The sequence below is a fragment of the Heterocephalus glaber genome, unplaced genomic scaffold (assembly GCF_053883595.1).
Source record: "Heterocephalus glaber isolate CG9 unplaced genomic scaffold, H.glaber_assembly_v1.0 deba00001060, whole genome shotgun sequence".
In the NCBI taxonomy this organism is placed as follows: Eukaryota; Metazoa; Chordata; class Mammalia; order Rodentia; family Bathyergidae; genus Heterocephalus; species Heterocephalus glaber.
The window spans coordinates 993866-1012302 of NW_028258185.1; the positions used below are offsets into that span (position 1 = coordinate 993866).

General features: G+C 44.7%; 1 pseudogene; it reads left to right on the forward strand.

Moving 5' to 3' along the window:
- Nucleotides 1–12744: 12744 nt before the first annotated feature.
- Nucleotides 12745–18064, forward strand: LOC101699230 (small nuclear ribonucleoprotein E pseudogene; annotated as a pseudogene).
- The last annotated feature ends 373 nt before the right edge of the window (nucleotides 18065–18437 follow it).

Sequence of the window (18437 nt, forward strand, 5' to 3'; positions counted from 1 at the left end):
AACCTTCCAGCCCCACCTGGATGACATCTTTACATCCTTCCTTCTTCCCTCCTGTCTCTGTATCCTAGCAACCCCATCTCATTCCCTGAATCCCTTCCAAGGAAATTAGAGATAATGGATCTCTCCTCGCTCCATCTCAACCCATCTTTATTGATCCTCCTTTAATGAAAGTTAATTATAACAATGATTTAATTAATAGAATCCCTCTCTTCCTTTATTGCTTCCCGTATTAAGACTATTAATAAATACGAGCTGGGCTGACAGAGGCATCCATCACCCGCCTGGGATTCCCCCATCCCTCCTTGTACCCTCCCCCTCTCCACCCCTCCCTCTCTTGGCCTATAAACTTGCCGGGGTAGTGGGGGTTAATCAGAGGAATTATGAGCCAACATCCCCAGCAGGAGGTGCATTTAATGAAATCACTTGTGATTTATGTCTGGGGGAGGTTTCGAAGGGAGAATCTAGGACTCACACATTCCTGGCTTCCAGGGTGGCCCCCTAGTGCAAGAGAGGAGGAAGATTGACAAACAGGAACCCAGGTCCTCTGCTCCCATCCCCACGGCCCCTTCCAAGCCACACTGACCCCCAGGGGCCACATAGTTAACTGCACCAAGCCACTGACACAGAGGCTGTCAAATCAGAAGCATTCATGAAGACAGCAGTATGGGTTTTGTTCTTTCTCACCTGCAACGCTTTCCACGGGTCCTTCTACCTCCTTCCTTTCTCCCCAGCTCTGTTCTTCTTCACCTTCTCAAAGCTACTCCACAGTCCCTCCATGAAGCCCACCGTCCTTCACCAGCCCCTTCCACATAGATATCTAAAGTTTCTGCCCCTTTCTCTGCCCTTTCAGTATGTCTTTCTGATGTGCAAGCTACACTTTTACATGGTGTCTCCCACAGGCATTGGGAGCCATTTCTCTTCCTTACTCATCATTTACCTCACCCAGTATCCAACTCATGGCCCTGACCCAGAGGAGCTCTGGGGAGGGTGGTACCCTGCATCAGCAGGGAGGGAAGACAGCTGCGTTTCCATTCTAGTCCTGCCTCCTGTGCACTGTGTGGTATTTGGCAACTCAGCCTTTCTACTTCTTTTCTGTAATGGATCGTCTCATTCCCTCCCTGCTTCCCAGCATCTTTGCAGAACCTGATAGACCTGGACGGGATTGAGACCCCAGAATGAAATGAAAAGTGGCAGCAAACAGGAATTCATGTGTCACTATTTGATGGTAGAAGGATGATTCCGAACATATCACTCCCCACTTATAGAACCTCAATGGCTGCCTGTCATCTACAGAAATTGAAGTGCAAATTACCTAGTGTGCCAGTCATGGTCCTCATTATCCGGCCCCAGCCTGCCTTCCCACTTTCCATCCTATCCTGAGCAACTTCATACTCCAGGATAACAGACCCATCCCACAGAAATAGGCACTACTTTTGCATGCCTCTGAGCATCATAGTTTCTCTCAGCTCAAAGGACACATCCTCTGTGAAGCTTTACCTGACTTCCCCCAGTTACACTCTGAAATACCATATGTAGCACATGTATAAAAACGTACTCAGAGGGCTGGGGATTTAGCTCTGTGGTTCCAGCACCTGCCTCGCAACCGTAAGGTTCCGAGTTCAATCCCTGGTACAAAAAAAAAAAACCGTACTCAGGGGCTGGGGGTTTAGCTCAGTGGTACCATGCCTTCCTCCCAAGCACAAAGTCCTGAGTTCGATCCCCAGTACCAAAAAAAAAAAAAAAACATACTCACCACTGTGATGCACATCTGTAATCTCAGCCACTCAGGAGACTAAGGCAGAAGGATTGCAAGTTTAAGGCCAACTTAGGCAACTTAAGAACACCTTGTCTCAAAATTTTAAAAATTAAGCTATCGTGCCTCTTGAAAATAGGCCACCTTATACTGAAGGGTGTATTTTTAGTTTTATTTTTTCCTCCCTTTTTACTCAGGCCAAACTCACTCTATAGTGCCCATTTTTCTCTTACCTGTCTGTTTTTTTACCCACCTTTAGTAAATGTGAAACTTCACCACCATTTAAAGAAAAAAATTTTTTTTAATTAGAAGGGCTGTGGATGTGGTGAAGCACTTGTCTAGCATATGCAAAAACCTGAGTTCAGTTCCCAGTACCACAAACACAGACACAAAAGTAAAAATGCTACACCATATATACAAGTTTTTCTTCTCTCTAGACTATAAGCAACTTAAAAATAAATTCTGACCAGGCATGGTGGTGCATGCCTGTAATCCTAGCAGTCAAGAGGCTGAGGCAAGAGGATCGCTGTGAGTTTGAGGCCAGCCTGGGCTATATAGTAAGTTCAAAGCCAGCCTGAACTACAAAGCGAGACCTTGTCTCAAAAAAAATAAATAAATTGTGTTTATATAGCCCTGTGATCCTAAAATCTAATACAGAGAGTTGCACATTGTTGTAGTCACCCAAAAATAATTTTTATATTTTAATAAAAATTTCATAAATATAAAATAATATATACAAAGAATAAAAAAGCCAGGAGCGGTGGTACTCAGCCAGAACTTGGAAGCCTGAAATGGGAGAATCACCTGAGCCCAGGAGTTCAAGACCAGCCTTGGCATTGTAGCAAGATTCCATCTCAAGAAGGAGAAGGAAAAGAGAGAGGAAGAAAAAGGTAGAGGAGGGGGAGGGGGGGGGAGGAGGAGGGGGAGGGGGAAGAGGAAGAGGAAGAAGAAGAAGAGGAGGAGGAGGAGGAAGAGGAAGAAGAGGAAAGGAGGAGGAGGAGCATTGGACTCATTAAGCAGCTTTAAATAATCAAACATGACCAATACCAAGTGCTACATGTAGCTTGAAAAAACAATATGTGGTGTCGGATGGGATGGAGATGTTTCTATTAAGAACATTTTATATAAAAAAAAATTTTACAGAGTGTTCTTTATGGATCAGATGCTGGGAGTAGAGATGGAGTGGTTAAAAACCATGCCCTCAGATAGCTTGTAGCTGATGTAAATCAAATGCAAGAAAGCAAGATAAATGCTACTTTAGAGGCATACACAGCAGGCTCTGGAACCACAGAGGAGGAAAACTTAACCAAAACTAGGCAAAAATAAAGGTTCCCATGGGTGACAGTGTGGGGCTGAGTCTTTAAGGGATGAGTGGAAGTGAGCCTAGCATGTTCAGGCAGAAGAAACAAAGTGTGCTCAGAAATCTAAACACTGAGGTAGGGCTGTTGGGTAAGGATATACTATGTTGGAAGTGAGGCTGGAAATGTGGCCTACTGACATTCACACATTCATACATTCCCTCAGCAATATTAATGGGATGCTCATTACATGCCAGGTACTGTTTTAGGCACTAGTGAAACACATTTTATAAAATAGGAATGCCTGCCCTCAGGCAGCTTATACTCTGTTGCCTAATCCTGAAAGTCCACAGAAACCAGTTAGGAACTTATTGTAATAGCCCAGGAAAAAATGGTGAGCACCAAAACTTAGGATGCAGAGGGACTTGGTGATAATTATATATGGGAAGTGAGCAGAAGGAGTCAAGTCAATCCCAGAATAACCAATGATACCATTCTCTAAATAAATAATACAAATGGAGAAAAATACACATGAGGGAAAAGTGATTGGTCCAGTTTTGGCTTGTAGATTCCCAGTGTTTGGGGGATATTTTTTCTTTTTGCTATACTGGAGAACAAACCCAAGACCTCATGCATACTAGCAAATGCTCTACCACAGAGTTACCTTCCTAGTCCTTTTTAAATTTTATTTTGAGAAAAGGCTAAATTGTCCAGGCTGACCTCAAACTTGCATTCCTCCTGCCTCAGCCTCCCAGAGGGCCACCATGCCTGGCATATTTTGGGAATCTTCTGAAGAAGAACATGGTGCACTATGAAGTTGGGTAGATATTTAAGTCCAGAGATCAAAAGTTTGAAGTTGAGAATAGAGAGATAAGATCCCTGATAGTAAAAGTGATAAGAGTGAAAAAAGAGGGCCGGGAGTTAGCTTGTGGTGCCACTGCCTGCCTTGAAAGTGGAAGGTCCCAAGTTCTATCCCCGGCACCAAAAAAAAAAAAAAGTGTGAAAAATGATCCCACAGGTAGGGTGAGGGTGAGAGGGTGAAGGCAGAACTTAGGAGGAGGGCTGGTGATTTACCTCAGTGGTGCTGCCGCCTGCCTTGCAAGCAAGGTCCTGAGTTCAATCTCCCATACCACACACACACACACACACACACACACACACACACACACATACACACACACAAAGAACTTAGGAGGAGATCGTCATGGAAGGAAAGGATGGAGAATGCAGAGTTATGGGAAAGACTGAAAAGGATTGGTCAGGGAGGCAAAAGCCACTCAGGAGAGATGAGTCAAGGAGAGAGGCCAGCAGCACCGGAACAGCAGAGAAGCCAGAGAAGTGACTCCCAGAAGCCACTGGACCAGCAGCCAGGGGTCTGCAGGTGGCTCAACCAGAAGACCTTCAAGAGTGTTGGAGATGAAGTTACTGAATGGTGGGACTCCATAGAGCCTACAGTGGATACAGAGTATCTGTATGAATTGGGACCATGTCTTCAGGCTCACATAAAAAACGAGGGGGTCTGAACCAAGGTGTGAAAAAAAGCAAGGGTAGGAGCCAAGATGTCTGGGATTCCAACAAAGACCCTGCTGCTTCTGACCAGCCAAGCATGAGGCACACTCTTTTTTTTAAAATAAAGAAAATACTTTTTATTTTATTTTATTTTATTAGTGCAACTTAGTATTAAATGATTGTGGGGTTTAAGGAAGTTAGTACATACATTTAACATATTCTAATCAATTGCAGTCCCATTACCTCTTGAAACAGAGTCCTGCTATGTTGCCCAGGCTGATCTCAAACACCTGGACCCCAGCAATCTTTCTGCCTCAACCTTCTTGAATACCTGGGATTTCAATGCCACCTCACCCAGCATCTAAAGTAACTTAAATCCTAAGCCTGCTCTGTTCACTGGGGCGGGCATCAGCTACAACCACCACAATAGCCACTACTGAATGTTTGAAATGTGGCTAGCCCAGTTTGAACTTTTAAAGTGTAAATCACATGACAGATTTCAAATATTTAATACATTTTTTAAAAATAAATTTAAAATACTTCAATACTGGTATGTTGACTGAAGGTTGATATGATAGCTTTTGGGTGTATTAGCTTAAATAAATCATTAAAGTTAGTTTCACCTGGTTTTTACTTTTTTTAATTTAGCTACTAGGCATTTTAAAATTATATTAAGTGATTTCTGTTAAAGTTTTACTCCACAGCACTGGCCTAAGCTCCACCACAAAATAGGACCCCCACAGCCTGGACATTTCTAGACTCCCCATGATCTTTCATCACCCTAAATTCCTGAGTCTTTCCTAACAGGAAGTCAAATACCCAAAATTCCCAACACTACATTTTGTTTTGTTTTGTTTTGTGTTTTGGTACCAGGGATCGAACTTGGGACCTTTCGCTTGTGAGGCAAGTGAGCTAAATCCCTGGCCCAAGACTACAATATTGATCCGCCCCTATACCTCATACTCCCCAAACCTAGGACCTCAGTCCTCAATACTCCATGTCCAGGACACTTCTGCCCTTGTCTTCTCATATTTTTTTTCTCTCCCCAGGTCTTTTGATATTCAAGTGCAAGCAGATAGGTCCTATTCTAACTTACAAAAGTAGGGGTTTTTTCCTGGCTTATTATCCAGAATCTCCCTCTCAACCCTGAATTTAGATCCCATGCCTTCTCCCTATTCCCTTCATTTCACAACTCTCTTTCCTCTCCCAGATTAGTAGAAACATGGTGTCATGGAAATCAGCAAGGCTTTAGAACACCATTAAACCTTGCTTATCATACATCCTAACCATGTAACAGAGAGCAAAACACCTATCTCTCTGAACCCATATCTGCATAATGTGGCTAACACCTACCTGGAAAATGAGATCTCAGGTGCAAAATGCCTTGAACAGAGCCTGACTCACAGAACATACTTTATAATTTGGGATTTCATACTTTACCTCTTCCCCTTGCAGATTTGGGAAAATAGGGAAAGAAACAGGATATATATAGAACATAGAACATCAAAATGAAAAGAGCTCTTGGAGACATGTTTCCAGCTTCTCATTCAGTGCAGAAATTCCCTGAACTACATTCCTTATTGGTAGTCATCCAACCTCTACTTAAACATCTCCAGGGGCCATTCATTGGTTCACTCAATAAACAAGAACAAGGCACTGTGGGAGCCACAAAGAAGGGCAGACACAGATCTTGCTGTTAAGGAGCTTATATTTTAGCAAAGAGACACATAGAGAAATAACTATAAGGTAAAGTGGTATGTGCCAACTGAGACACCAAGTTAATTCATGCTCAACAAAGGATGCCATTAATACCAAAATATCTCTCAAATCTCAGAACTCAGTTTTCAACCATGGAACACAGAACAAAATGCTTCCACCCTGGGTTCGTGGATTGTCCTTAAAGAGAGCTTTTCTTCGATAGCCTTAAAAATGCGGGACTGTATGGACATGGAAGAGGTGTGGGGAAAATTAGGACCAGCTGCAAGATCCTCCACCCTGTTCTGTCTGTATCATGGAATGGTTTCTGGGAGTCCTTAAATACCTAGTCTGCCCTCTCCATACTACTGGAAATTTCTGCCCCTGCCTTGGAAAGTCCAGCACATACATCCCTATTCTCAGGACAAGTGTTTTTCTGTCCGTATTTTTCTCTCCTTCTTCTCTCCATCTCTATTATAACATATTCATCTTTTATCAGCAACTCTACAGTTTTCTTTGTGCCCACCTCTGCTTCATTCAGTCTCTCTCCTTATTTTGATATTTGGTTTCTAATATTCTTGTGGGGTTTTTTGCTTCTTTTTCTGGCCCTCTGTCTTTCTCTCTTTCTCTTTTACTTTTTCATCATTCTCTATTTCTTGGTCGGCTTCCATTTTCCTGTCTCTGGCCCTGCTTTCTCCCTAGCTGCCGCAAAGCTATAAACCTAGCTGGCCCTGCAGCAGGCAGCCGCCAATCACTGGGCTCCAAGAGTTGAGGGGGAGGGGTAGCAGAGAGATGGGGGTGTGAAAAAGCTAGGGTGCTATTGCTAGAGAAGGGGCGGGAGAGACACAGAAAAGAGCAGAGAGACGCCTCTCCCAGAAGGCAACCATGGCTGCCTCCACAACCCTGTGTCTAGACCCTTCTGCAAAAACAAAATCAAAAAATAAAAACCAGATACCTTACCCTTATTTCTGCTGTGAGGCAGGGAACCCAGGTCCCTCTCCTGTATTACCTAAACTATGATTTCTCACCCCAAACCACTGGCTACATGAATGACTTGCTTCCAGCTTCATTCTTAGACCCTCCCCAAATGAGGGAGCTAAAGGACCTTGGGGGGTCTGAGGATGCCTGGGACAGATGCTTACATGGATATTGGGACAAGGAAAGGATGGTCAAGAGAGGCTGCCAAAGAGAATGCTGAGATAGGTTCTGGGGAATCGCTGAGAGGAGGGAAGTGTCCTGAGCAGTCAAGGTGGAACTGGAAAGCTGGGCACTCCAGCTTCCCATCAGCTCCCTGGCCATTCCAAAGCAAGACTGACAGCCTAGTCCCTGGTCCCTGGTCTAGGTTGGGGTTCAGCAATTTAGGGTGCTACTTGAGGGGCAACTACTCAGCACATCCTTACAAATCTACAAGGTCAGAAAGGGGCTAGGAGAAGAAGGCAGGGAAGGGGAGGGATCAGCAAGAGATTTTAGGAAAGAGCAAAGCCAGGGGGACACTTTTATCCTGTTGAAGCAAGAGACAGACCTGCATAGTGGCAATTCCTGGTGTGCCGGCGACCCCTGCTGGCTGCACACACTACCGCCTGGGAGCCGGGAAGGTACAGCCATCCTGTGTGAGTCCAAGTGTGTGTTGACTGTGTGGCCCTGTTATGTGAGCATGTCACTGAACGACAATGATAATGTGTGCACCACTGCCCATGATTATGTGTAGGGACCCTTGGGTGAATGCAGTAAAGTGAGCTTCAAAGCCACAAAGTTCGGGCTCTGACTTCCTGCCTAACTCTGGAGACTCCAGGTACCTGGGAAGGGTGAGGTCAATGAGCTCAGCACATCTCCTTACCCAGTGTCACCTTAGTAGTATAGACCCACTCAATAAGACTCTGATGGGGCCAAAGTAAAATTAACCAGTCCTTGGGCCAGGGATTTAGCCCAGTGGTTCTGTCGCCTGCCTCACAAGCACAAGGACCTGAGTTTGATCCCCGGTACCAAAAAAAAAAAAAAAAAAAATTAACCAGTCCAAGTGAAGAGAAAAGAATGCCCACTTTGGAATCAGTTACCTGGGTTAAAATGCGGATCCCCTGATTACTACTTGGATGACCTCAGGCAAGTTACTTAACTTCTTTGAAGCCAATTTCCTCACTTGTAAGGACATCATAATACCTAGTTCACAGGGTTAATGTAATAGATGGCAAGCATTTAATAGATGGTAATTTTCTGCCTCCCTCTTCCTTTATCTACCTCCCACCCTCAAGGTCGGACAGAGATTTCAAAAGGCAAATAAACCAGGGATGATGTTGACAATGATGGTGGTGGTGGTTTATATTTACATCAGTCATGCAAATCATTTTAAACATATTTTTAGTACATGGCTTTTTTCCTTTTTATTAGCCAAGCACATCATGATCATGTTTTATTGGGATAGAAATATCCTGATGTTATGGCAGGTAACTAGAAGGATGGCCTTATGAAGTGATAACAAGGCATGACAAATCTCTCTTTATTGTGATACATTTTCATTACTCAGGTTAATCAGGAATTACCCATTAGAACAAGAGCTTAAGATAAGTACATGACAGTCATCTGTGGAGATCAAAATCTGATTTTCCAATGGTTATCTAATTGTTATAGCTATTGTGGGGGGACGATTAATGCTTAGACTGAACTGGTCTTAAAACATTAGAATAACTCAAGGAGATATGACAGGTAGTTAGAATTAGTATATTCTAAAATTAAAAAGAAGACAGATTTCAATTCCACCAAAGAATATTCTAACCCCTCCAGCTGTCCAGTGACGGGGCAGACTGCGTATAAAGTAACGAGCTCTATTTCAGCAGGAATATTGACGCAGGGGCCAGCTGACTCCCAGGCAGACTTACTGCGATAGAGACTCAGACTGCAAGGAGACTGGATAAGAGTCCCTCTGAGGTCCCTCTGCAAACACATTCAAGTGTATGATGAATACTTATCTCAGTGGAAGTGTGGGTCCAAACAGCATTACTGCCATACCCACAGCCATTGCAACCATGGTATGGGAGTAAGGGGTAGTAATAACAACAATGGTATTCTGCTCCTGTCTGAGAAGGAAAGGAAAGACAAGAGCCCAGGATCATTCCCTCTCTAACCAGCTCCACATTTCTCTTGATTTCTTTTCCAATCCTCACCTTTTTCTTCATAGGATCTTGCAAGTACCTTAAAGCAGACCTTATTTAAGAAAAGAATTTTTTCATCTTTCAGCTTCCTGCCTCTAAGAGGTGGGTAAGAAATGAGAGAAATGGGCTGGGGATTTAGCTCTGTGGTACCAGCACCTGCCTGGTAAGAGCAAGGTCCTGAGTTCGATCCCCAGTACCAGGAAAAAAAACGAGAGAGAGAAATGAGAGAGATAAACATTTGTTAAGTTCCTGTGAAGTGTAGACATTATAAAATTTGCCCTTCATTGGCAGAGGTGTGTGTCTGCTTTCATGCAGGTAAATCTGTGTATACATATTGTTTATGTGTGGGTGGGTCTGAAGGAATTCTTTGTTGTTCAAGTCCCTCTGAGGAGTCTTGATATAGGGAAGTCTGTGTGCAGCTTCTCTGAGAATTTTAATACCTTCTGCATGGATAGAGATTAGCCAGGCATTATCCTTCTGGCTTCTGATCTTTGTGCATGATCCCAGGTTTGTCTGTCCCCATCCTGGGCACAGGTGTGTGGACACATTAAGACTCATCTGCCTCCTTGCCTTCTATAAGTGCAACGTCGCTTTTCTCATGTCTGTCACAGTGCATGCAATCCACGTATCCAACCTGGCCACGTGAAGCCATGTATGTCCCGCAGCCCCTCCTTCCAAGGAGGACTCTGGAAAGAGTCCTTGGCACCCTCCCTTCCTGGCCATCCCCACTCCCCACTTTCCATGCCAGGAGAGATCTAATTACACAGAAATTAGTACAGAGAAGGATCGTTTGCTTTTATGGCATCAGCGCCAGGGCAGCTGTAAATCTGGAGCCACTGTTGCAGCCGCCTCTGGGCACTGTGCAGGCTGTGGGGGGTGCTCACCTCTACACCCCCGGTGCCTGGTGCCTCTACCCCTGCCCAGGATCTGAGAACCCTTTTGCGTACCCATCTCAGCAGGAGTATGAAAGGAGAAGATGTGGTCAATCAAAGGATGACACATAGTAGGTGCTCAATAAATGATCACTAAATTATTAAGGAGTCAATCTCAGCAATGCTAACCATTAACCAACCACCTAAACCCAGTGGCTAAAAGATAAACATTCCTAGTAAAATTTCCCTCAAAAAATCTCAAGCTCTTACTAGGCAGTCTTCCCCGCTTTCTTTTCTTTCTTTTTTTTCCTCTTTTTTTTTTTTTTGACAATGTCTCAATATGTTCCATACTGACTCAAACTTGTGATCCTACTGCCTCAGCCTGCTAGAGTGCTGAGAGTACAGGTGTGAGCTAATATGCCTGGCCGTCATTTTCTTATGAATCCAGATAAATCATATGGGTTTAGTCTTCCTGGCTTCCACTTTAGAGACCTTGAACTCCTTAGGTAGCACCAAACAGTGAAGACAGACCAGGTTCAGATCTTGATATTTCTGTTAACTAGTCGAATGACCTTGAGTATACCTCCTCAACCTGAGGCTTGGATTCCTCATCTGTAAAATGCTGATCATGAAACCTACCTCTTAGCCTGGGAGACATCAATGAGAAAGCATCAGACCAACCGGAAAGTAGTCCACTAATCAGAGTTGTTATCACTGTTAATGTCTTACTAGCTAAAATTCTGCTTCCTCACCACTACTACTACCTCTTCTTTCTCATCCTTTACCCACCCAACCCCTATTCAAGTGCCATCACATACTCTGTACACGAGATACACAGACAGGCTGTGCCCAAGTAGGAATGAATATTTCTTATGTGAAGAGTCTTGTCAGAAAATGGGTGAGGATAGGTGAGGCTAGAGGCAGTTTTCACCCATGGCCAATTTATTTTGGAACATTCTGATTATCATTATTTTCATGAAATGCATCCCAGAGCAAGTTCAAAGGGTCCTTTTTGGGAATAACAGTCAGAAACCAAACGTCCAGGCTCCCAATTTCCTGCCAATACAGCCCCTAAACCCAAAAGGCTTGAGGTCTCCTTCATCTCGACCTTTCCTAATTTGATGCCGAGAATCAAAGTCCAAGGCACTTAGCCAAGAATTCCTGAATTTACTCCCATGTGGATAACCCTGGAAAGCTTGAAGTGGTGGGTAGGTCAGGAAGGAACATGCCAAAAAAGAAAAAAGAAAGACAGAAAGAAAGAAAGAAAGAAAGAAAGAAAGAAAGAAAGAAAGAAAGAAAGAAAGAAAGAATGCACGCTTTCTTTCCTCCAGCCCCAGCCTGCCCGGATCTCCAAGCACCATTTGGGTAGGACCCCCTGCACCCACCGTGCAGAGGCAGGAGGAGCCAGCAAGAGGAAGGTGAGGCACATCCTCCGTGACCAGCCTCTCACCCTCCGATCTGCGTCCCAAGGAGGGTAAGGATTTGGCGTGAAGGGCAGAGAGGGGTGGGGGGATCTCTGGCCCCCGCCTCCCCCACCCCCCAACCCCAACTCAGACTGCAGTCTCTCCTCGTTGTAGCAGAGCGAGAGCAAAGGGACGGGCAGTAAAGATGAGTGATGGCGCGGAGACAAGCAGAAATACACCATCATGAAAATGCTAATGACTCCTTGCTCTCTTTCTTTATGGTTGGAGTAATACAGACTTCAATCATAAAAACAATCTCCCAACATTTTAATGGGCTCCATCATGCCCACACTTGTCGGTATATTTGAAGAATAAATCACCCTCCCCGCTCGGAATGAATTCGCTGTCAAACTCGGCTCCCTCAGAGAAAATGGATGAGGAGAGAGGATGGAGAGTTTTTTTTTAAGGGGAGGGTCCTCTCTCCCTCTAACTCCCTGCTAAACTGGATTGTTGTGAGAGATGCCTGGATTCTGAGTAGGAGGAAGGATGGTCAGAAATTAGGTGAGATGAGCTTGAAGAGAGGGTTTGTGGAGGAGGGCTCCACACGAAGAGAAACTACCCATTGGATGGACGTGGAGGAGTGAAAGGGGCAGGAACAGTGACAGCATTGAAGGGAAAGGGCAAAATCCTGACACTGACAGAGAGAATGCAAAGAAGGTGCAAAAGCATACAAATCCACATTATTTCTGCGTTATTTGCTAGGATTTCTTTCGGACTGGGCCCCAAGCTGGAGCCCAGATGGAAAAGGGAAAACTTCGATTTGTTTGGTGGAAAGGGGAAGACAGGGCAAGAAGCAAGCCTAAGAGTTCCAGCTCTAAGCTTACAGGTTTCGGTACAATAAGCCACAGGTCTGAACTGCTGAGAAGGGCCTCAGAGTCCCGTGTAATTCTCATTTCCATACAGGTGGCCGTCAACCAATGAAAACTTGGGATGCGCATACTGCGAGCAGCCAATCCCAGTTAAGGATGAGCCGAGCTGGCAGGTTTAATTGAGTCTTGATTGGTTGTGATGTTGCTAGGCAGGAATCAGGTCCTGGAGATTGATGCAGGCAAGACCGAAGAAACAGGTGAATATGAAAATATCTGGAAACGCAAACTTCTGGGTTACCCCCCGCCCAGCTTCTTCATTCCGAAAGGATTGATGGGGTCAGGGGAATGACTCTCCCTTTTCTCTTTCTCTCGAGTGAGACAGAGCCAAATAGTTACCATACCCCCATCCCCAGTCCTTTAGAGAAATCTGGCTACTTCGAGGGTTTTCTAGCACGGAAAACAAAAACAAAACAGTGGAGGTATTTTAACCTCACCTTGTATCTTCCTGAAGCCTATCCTCATGCTTGTAGCTCAGACTGTAGTTTAGGGCCAATATCCTCCAAAATACTCAGGAAATGGAGAAATCGTGACCCATGTTTTCCTTTCATACCGTAGGACTCAAAAGAATTAACAGACGTCCCACCTCGTGGCCACCCTACCAAGTCCCAAGAGTACCCCTCAGAGCCTCGAGGAGAGGTCTGAGCCCCGCACCCAAAGTGTGAAGTGGCATTCCCAGACCTGCAGCTTTGGAGCTCTCATTTGCATCTAATCTGCATAGAGCTCACCGGCACCCGTCTCTCCCCAGCCTCTGCACCTGTGGTTCCCCCCTCCGCCTCCCTCCCCTCCCACGCCTACCCGTCCCGATCGCTCTCGCCCCACTCTGGCGCACCCCTGCCTGCAGCTCCCCCTGCTGGCTACTGGGCCCGGAGCTTCTCGCAGCTCCGGAGTCACAGCTTCCCCGGAGGCCCGGGTGGAGGGGGGACCGTGCGGGGAGAGGCGGGGGCTGCCACTGGGAGCTGCGAAGCCGCTGGTCTGAACTAGACTGTCCGTGAACAATATGCCACCATTTAAATCTGAACGCGCGCCAGCCGCCGATTGTGATGTTAATTCGGCCATGATTTAGAGGGCTTGGGAGGGCTGCCTGCCTCTCTGTCAAAGTGCTGTCCCGGGGCTTAATATTTGTAATTGAAGCTGATGAGGACTCCGTCTCTGTTTCTACTGATAAAAAAAGTCAGGGAGGGAAAAGGAGCAACTAAATTATGGGGCCAGGAGAAAAACATGATTAATCAAAGGTTTGAACTGTCGCCGTGTTCGAGGCCCAGTAAATCTCCGGCCGGGGCCTGCGGAGGCCGGAAGATAAATCTGAGCCGCCCAGTGGGTGTTTGCCGCCCCTTTCCGTTTGCCTCTCGGTTCGCACGTCAATTAATTCGATAATTGGATTTGAAGAGATGTCAGGAGATTATTGAGGGGGAGCGGGAGGAATACGTGTGGAGAAGGGGTCTTCGGAGGGCGAGAGAGGAGGTGAGAGCGAACCGGCGGAGTCGGCTCGGCTCTTGGAGAGCTTCGTCCAGGAGGGGACCCGGCCACTGGCGCCTTTCCCTCCGCCACTGTGGTTTGCAGCCCAGCTCTCCACAAACCACTCTCTCGAAACAGGCCTTCAAAGATTCTCAAAGTTCTGCCCTGGAGTCGCTGCTGGGGAATTCCTTCCCCAATTCTGCTCCTCTTCTGAAGCTCTGAGTGTATCTTCGTGAACTCATTTGGAAGTGTTTGTGTGTTGGTTTGTGAGGTTTCACTGTACCTGGGTCCCCTGTGAGCCCTCTGGTTCACGCAACCAGACCCGGTGCCCCCCCCACACACACACACTGGGGTTTCTCCGGAGGCTGAGACCAAGACAGAACATGGTTTTTTTCTTCACCAACCAACCCCCGCCCTCCCGCACCCCGAATTTACACACACACACACACACACACACACACACACACACACACAAACACACACGTGGAATTTTAACCTCCAATCAAAGCTACCTTCTGCTTTAGGAAAATATAGTGTACCTTTACAAATTCATCACACATACAGGCACACTGACCACTGGTATGCTTCAGAAAGCCCTTCAGAAAGCTCAAGTGGGGTCGGAAAGAAAAGAAAGGAAGAGAGGGAGGGAGCGGGGAGTAGGAAGGAAAGAAGGAAGGAAGGAAAGGAAGGGACCATCTCCTGGAAGGAGAGTAAAGTTGTTTTGTGGGGTTTTTTGTTGTTTTTTGTGGGTTTTTTGTTGGTTTTTTTTGTTTTGGGTTTGTTTTGTTTTTTTTTTTTTTTGGTTACCAGGGATCAAACTCAAGACCTTGTGCTTTCGAAGCAGGCGGTGGTACCACTGGGCTAAATCCCTGGCCCAATATAGTAAACTTGTTTTAATATTTGGGAGTATGATGAGGAAAGAGAGAGAGAGAGAGAGAGATTGATTTTGAGGGGTTTCTCCTCTGGTCTCTAGAACTGTATGCAGGGATGGAAAAGGTTGAAGCTGGGAAGAAGTTTACAAGAGAACCAAGCAAATAATTTTGGAAAGTGACCAGATGAAATTGGTGACCGAAGAAGGTGATGAGGACAGGCACACAAAGGCTGTCCTACCAGGCTGCTCAGTAGTAAGAACTCAAGAAGGACACCAGCAGGCACCCAGGAGAGGCCACAGACAGAACACACAGGTACTCTTGAAACAGACACAGGAGACTAAACAGGGAGAGCAGAGTCAAATAACAGCATGAGCAGTACAGCAAAGCAGTTTCTATTTAACCACACCATTTAAAACACTGGCAGATGCCAGCCAGCCATGCACACTTGTTCAGATAATTATCCTTTGTCTGCATATGTAGGAGGCAAAATCCTATCTAGGAAGAGACCAAGTAGAGGACTTAGGCAGCTTTGGTTTCTATGTGGAGACACCTCAGAGAAGTCAGCCTTTGCCTGCTTTTTCTTGTTTCTTGGTCTCAGTATCTTGAATATACTGATTGAGCTGCACAGTCAGAAAGGAATTGGACCCCTCATCTGTCTTTCAGTAATAGCTCATTTTTGGTTATGTGCTATCTGAGTGGACTCAAACTCAAGCATTCTGTACACTGGGAAATATTATTTAAACCTAGGAATTGAGGGTTGGGGTCACATGAAGAAATCAGAATCAGGATCTTTCTCTCTGTACTCACCATCAGCCAAGCTTTTTCTGAATACACCAGTCCTTATACATTACCTCTCAAAAAAGAATACCCTGCCAGACATGGTGGTGCACACCTGTAATCCTAGCACTCTGGGAGGCTGAGGTGGGAGGATTGCAAGGATCACAAGTTCAAGCCCAGCTTGGGCAAATTAGTCTCAAAATATAAAAATATTAAAAAGTGCAAAGGCCCTGGGTTTGAACCCTAGTACTGCAAGAAAAAAAACAGTCAATATCACAAGCTGCCCCTGATACCACAGGGAGATAAAAGAAGAGATTTAGGAGATCACTACCAGATTTAGGCAGCTGAGGCTGGTGGAAAGAACATTTGACTTGAATTCAGAAGACTTAGCTTTCTGAAGGCCAGAGAGTTAAAATGACTTCTACAGATCACACAGTGAGTGAATGGCAAAGCCAACTCAAGAACTCAGTTCTCTATTTTCCTAATTTGTAATATAGGTAGCGCAGCATAGAATCAGACTTCTTGGGTTCAAATGCTGCCTCCACTACTAGGTGTGCCTCAATTTCCTCATCTGTAAAGTAGGGATAGTAATAGCACCCACCTCCTTTGTAGTTGTGGGTTATGATTTAGATAATTCATTTTTTAAATCATCACAATGGCTAGCACATAATAAATATTCAATAATAACTTTTTATTATGATGATGAACATCGTTCTCATGGCTGACCAACCTCAGTGACATGATTGGCAAAAGATATTCACCAATGCCTGTAAACTGCTTTGTGATTTAACCAACGAGCCCTGTGGAAAGGAAGGAACACTTCTGTGAGAAGACAAAAGGCTCTGTTTTGGTGGCTCTAAAGACCACTTCTTAGCCGGGTGCAGTGCTGCACACCTGTAATCCAAGCTACTCCAGAAGTTGAAGCAGGAGGATCACAAATTTGAGCCGAGCCTAAGTGACTTAGTGAGAGATCCTGTCTCAAAATAAAATTTTTTTAAAAGGGCTAGGGGTGTAGCTCAGTGAGAGGGCACTTGTCTAGCATGCATGATGCCTTGAGTTGAATCCCCACTACAAAAAAAAAAAAAAAAAAGACCATTTCTGACACTTTCAAATCTGCCAGATTTAGGTTCATAAAGGAGAGTACACCTAAACAGCTGTACCAAGTGGCTTATAACTCAGTTGTTTTATTCACTAATTCATTAATTGAATGCCTATTTTAAAAAGCATTGGAGAGGGCCAGGGATTTAGCTCAGTGGTTTCGCTGCTGGCTGCGCAAGGGTAAGGAACCGAGTTCCATCCCCGGTACCTAAAAAATAAATGAATAAACAAACAAATAAATAAATAAAAATAAATAAATAAAAAGCATTGGAGATTCTGCCATGGTGTACCAGGGGCCAGGGCCAGAAAGTGCAGAAGGTGATGGTGTAACTCATCAACTTCATGTTCAGATACTTGTAGAATAGATCATAGATTCAGGTATGGCTCCATGAGCAAGTGAATATGCAGGTAGAGGGCTGTATTACTGGTTTTGATGAGTACATGAACCTTGTATTAGATGATGTAGAAGAAATTCATTCTAAAACTAAGTCAAGAACACAACTGGGTCACATCATGCTGAAAGGAGATAATATTACTCTGCTATAAAATGTCTCCAATTAGAAATGATCAATGAATTAAGAAGACAGCATGAAGTGAGGTGGTGGCAATGGCAATTATGATAATATGTGAAAAATGCAGCTGTTTAAGTGGTTTGCCCTGGGAGTATTTGTAAAACCTTTGTTCATATTGTTTTGATTACCTTTATGTTATTACTGGACAGCAATAAATGTTGTAAGGTTGTTTATATTTTTTAAAAAAGCATCATGGTTCATCTCTTCATCAAGCCTATATTGAAGTCCCATTATGTGCTCAACACTTTAATAGGCAGTCATGAAACCTTGAGCCCATTATTAGCTTAATGACAGCTAATACTGACAGTTAACTGATTGTGTCAACTTGAGTAAGAAACGCCCAACTAAATTGGATCAGCATGGGTCTGGGTGTGACTGAGGGGATTTACTGAACACAGAAGACCCACCCTGGGTGTGAGTGACACCAACTAATAGCCTGAAAGGAATAAAAGGGAAACAAAGAAGGAAGGCTCACTTCTGTTTCTTCAGAGGAGCTCTAGACTTCACCTTCACCTTGAACGTGGTCACCCGGCTTCCTGCACAATCCCTTCAGCCTTCCACCACTGACCCTTTGGCCTCCTAATACAGACTCACACAGGACACTACATGCAGTGAGCTCTAGGCCTTCAACTGGATCCTTCAGATTTCCAGCACACAGTCCTTTGGCACTCTTCCACACCTGACTGCAGGCAGCCATTGTAAGTCAATCTCGCAAATATATATATATATTGTTGTTGTTGTTGTTGTTGTTGTTGTTGTTGTTTTGTTTTGATGGGGTCTCTCTTGCTATGTAGTTCAGGCTGGCCTTAAACCAATGGCAATCCTCCTGTCTCAATCTCCCAAGTGCAGGGATTACAGGCATGTGCCACCACACCCAGCTTCTTTTACATTTGTATATCTTGCAGTAAATCTGTTTCTCTAGCAAGGACTGAGGGGATATATATATATATATATATATATATATATATATATATATATATCCCCACACCTAGCACACTAGCACAGTTTAAGCACAGTGGGAACTTCATAAATGTATATCAAATGAATACATAAATACC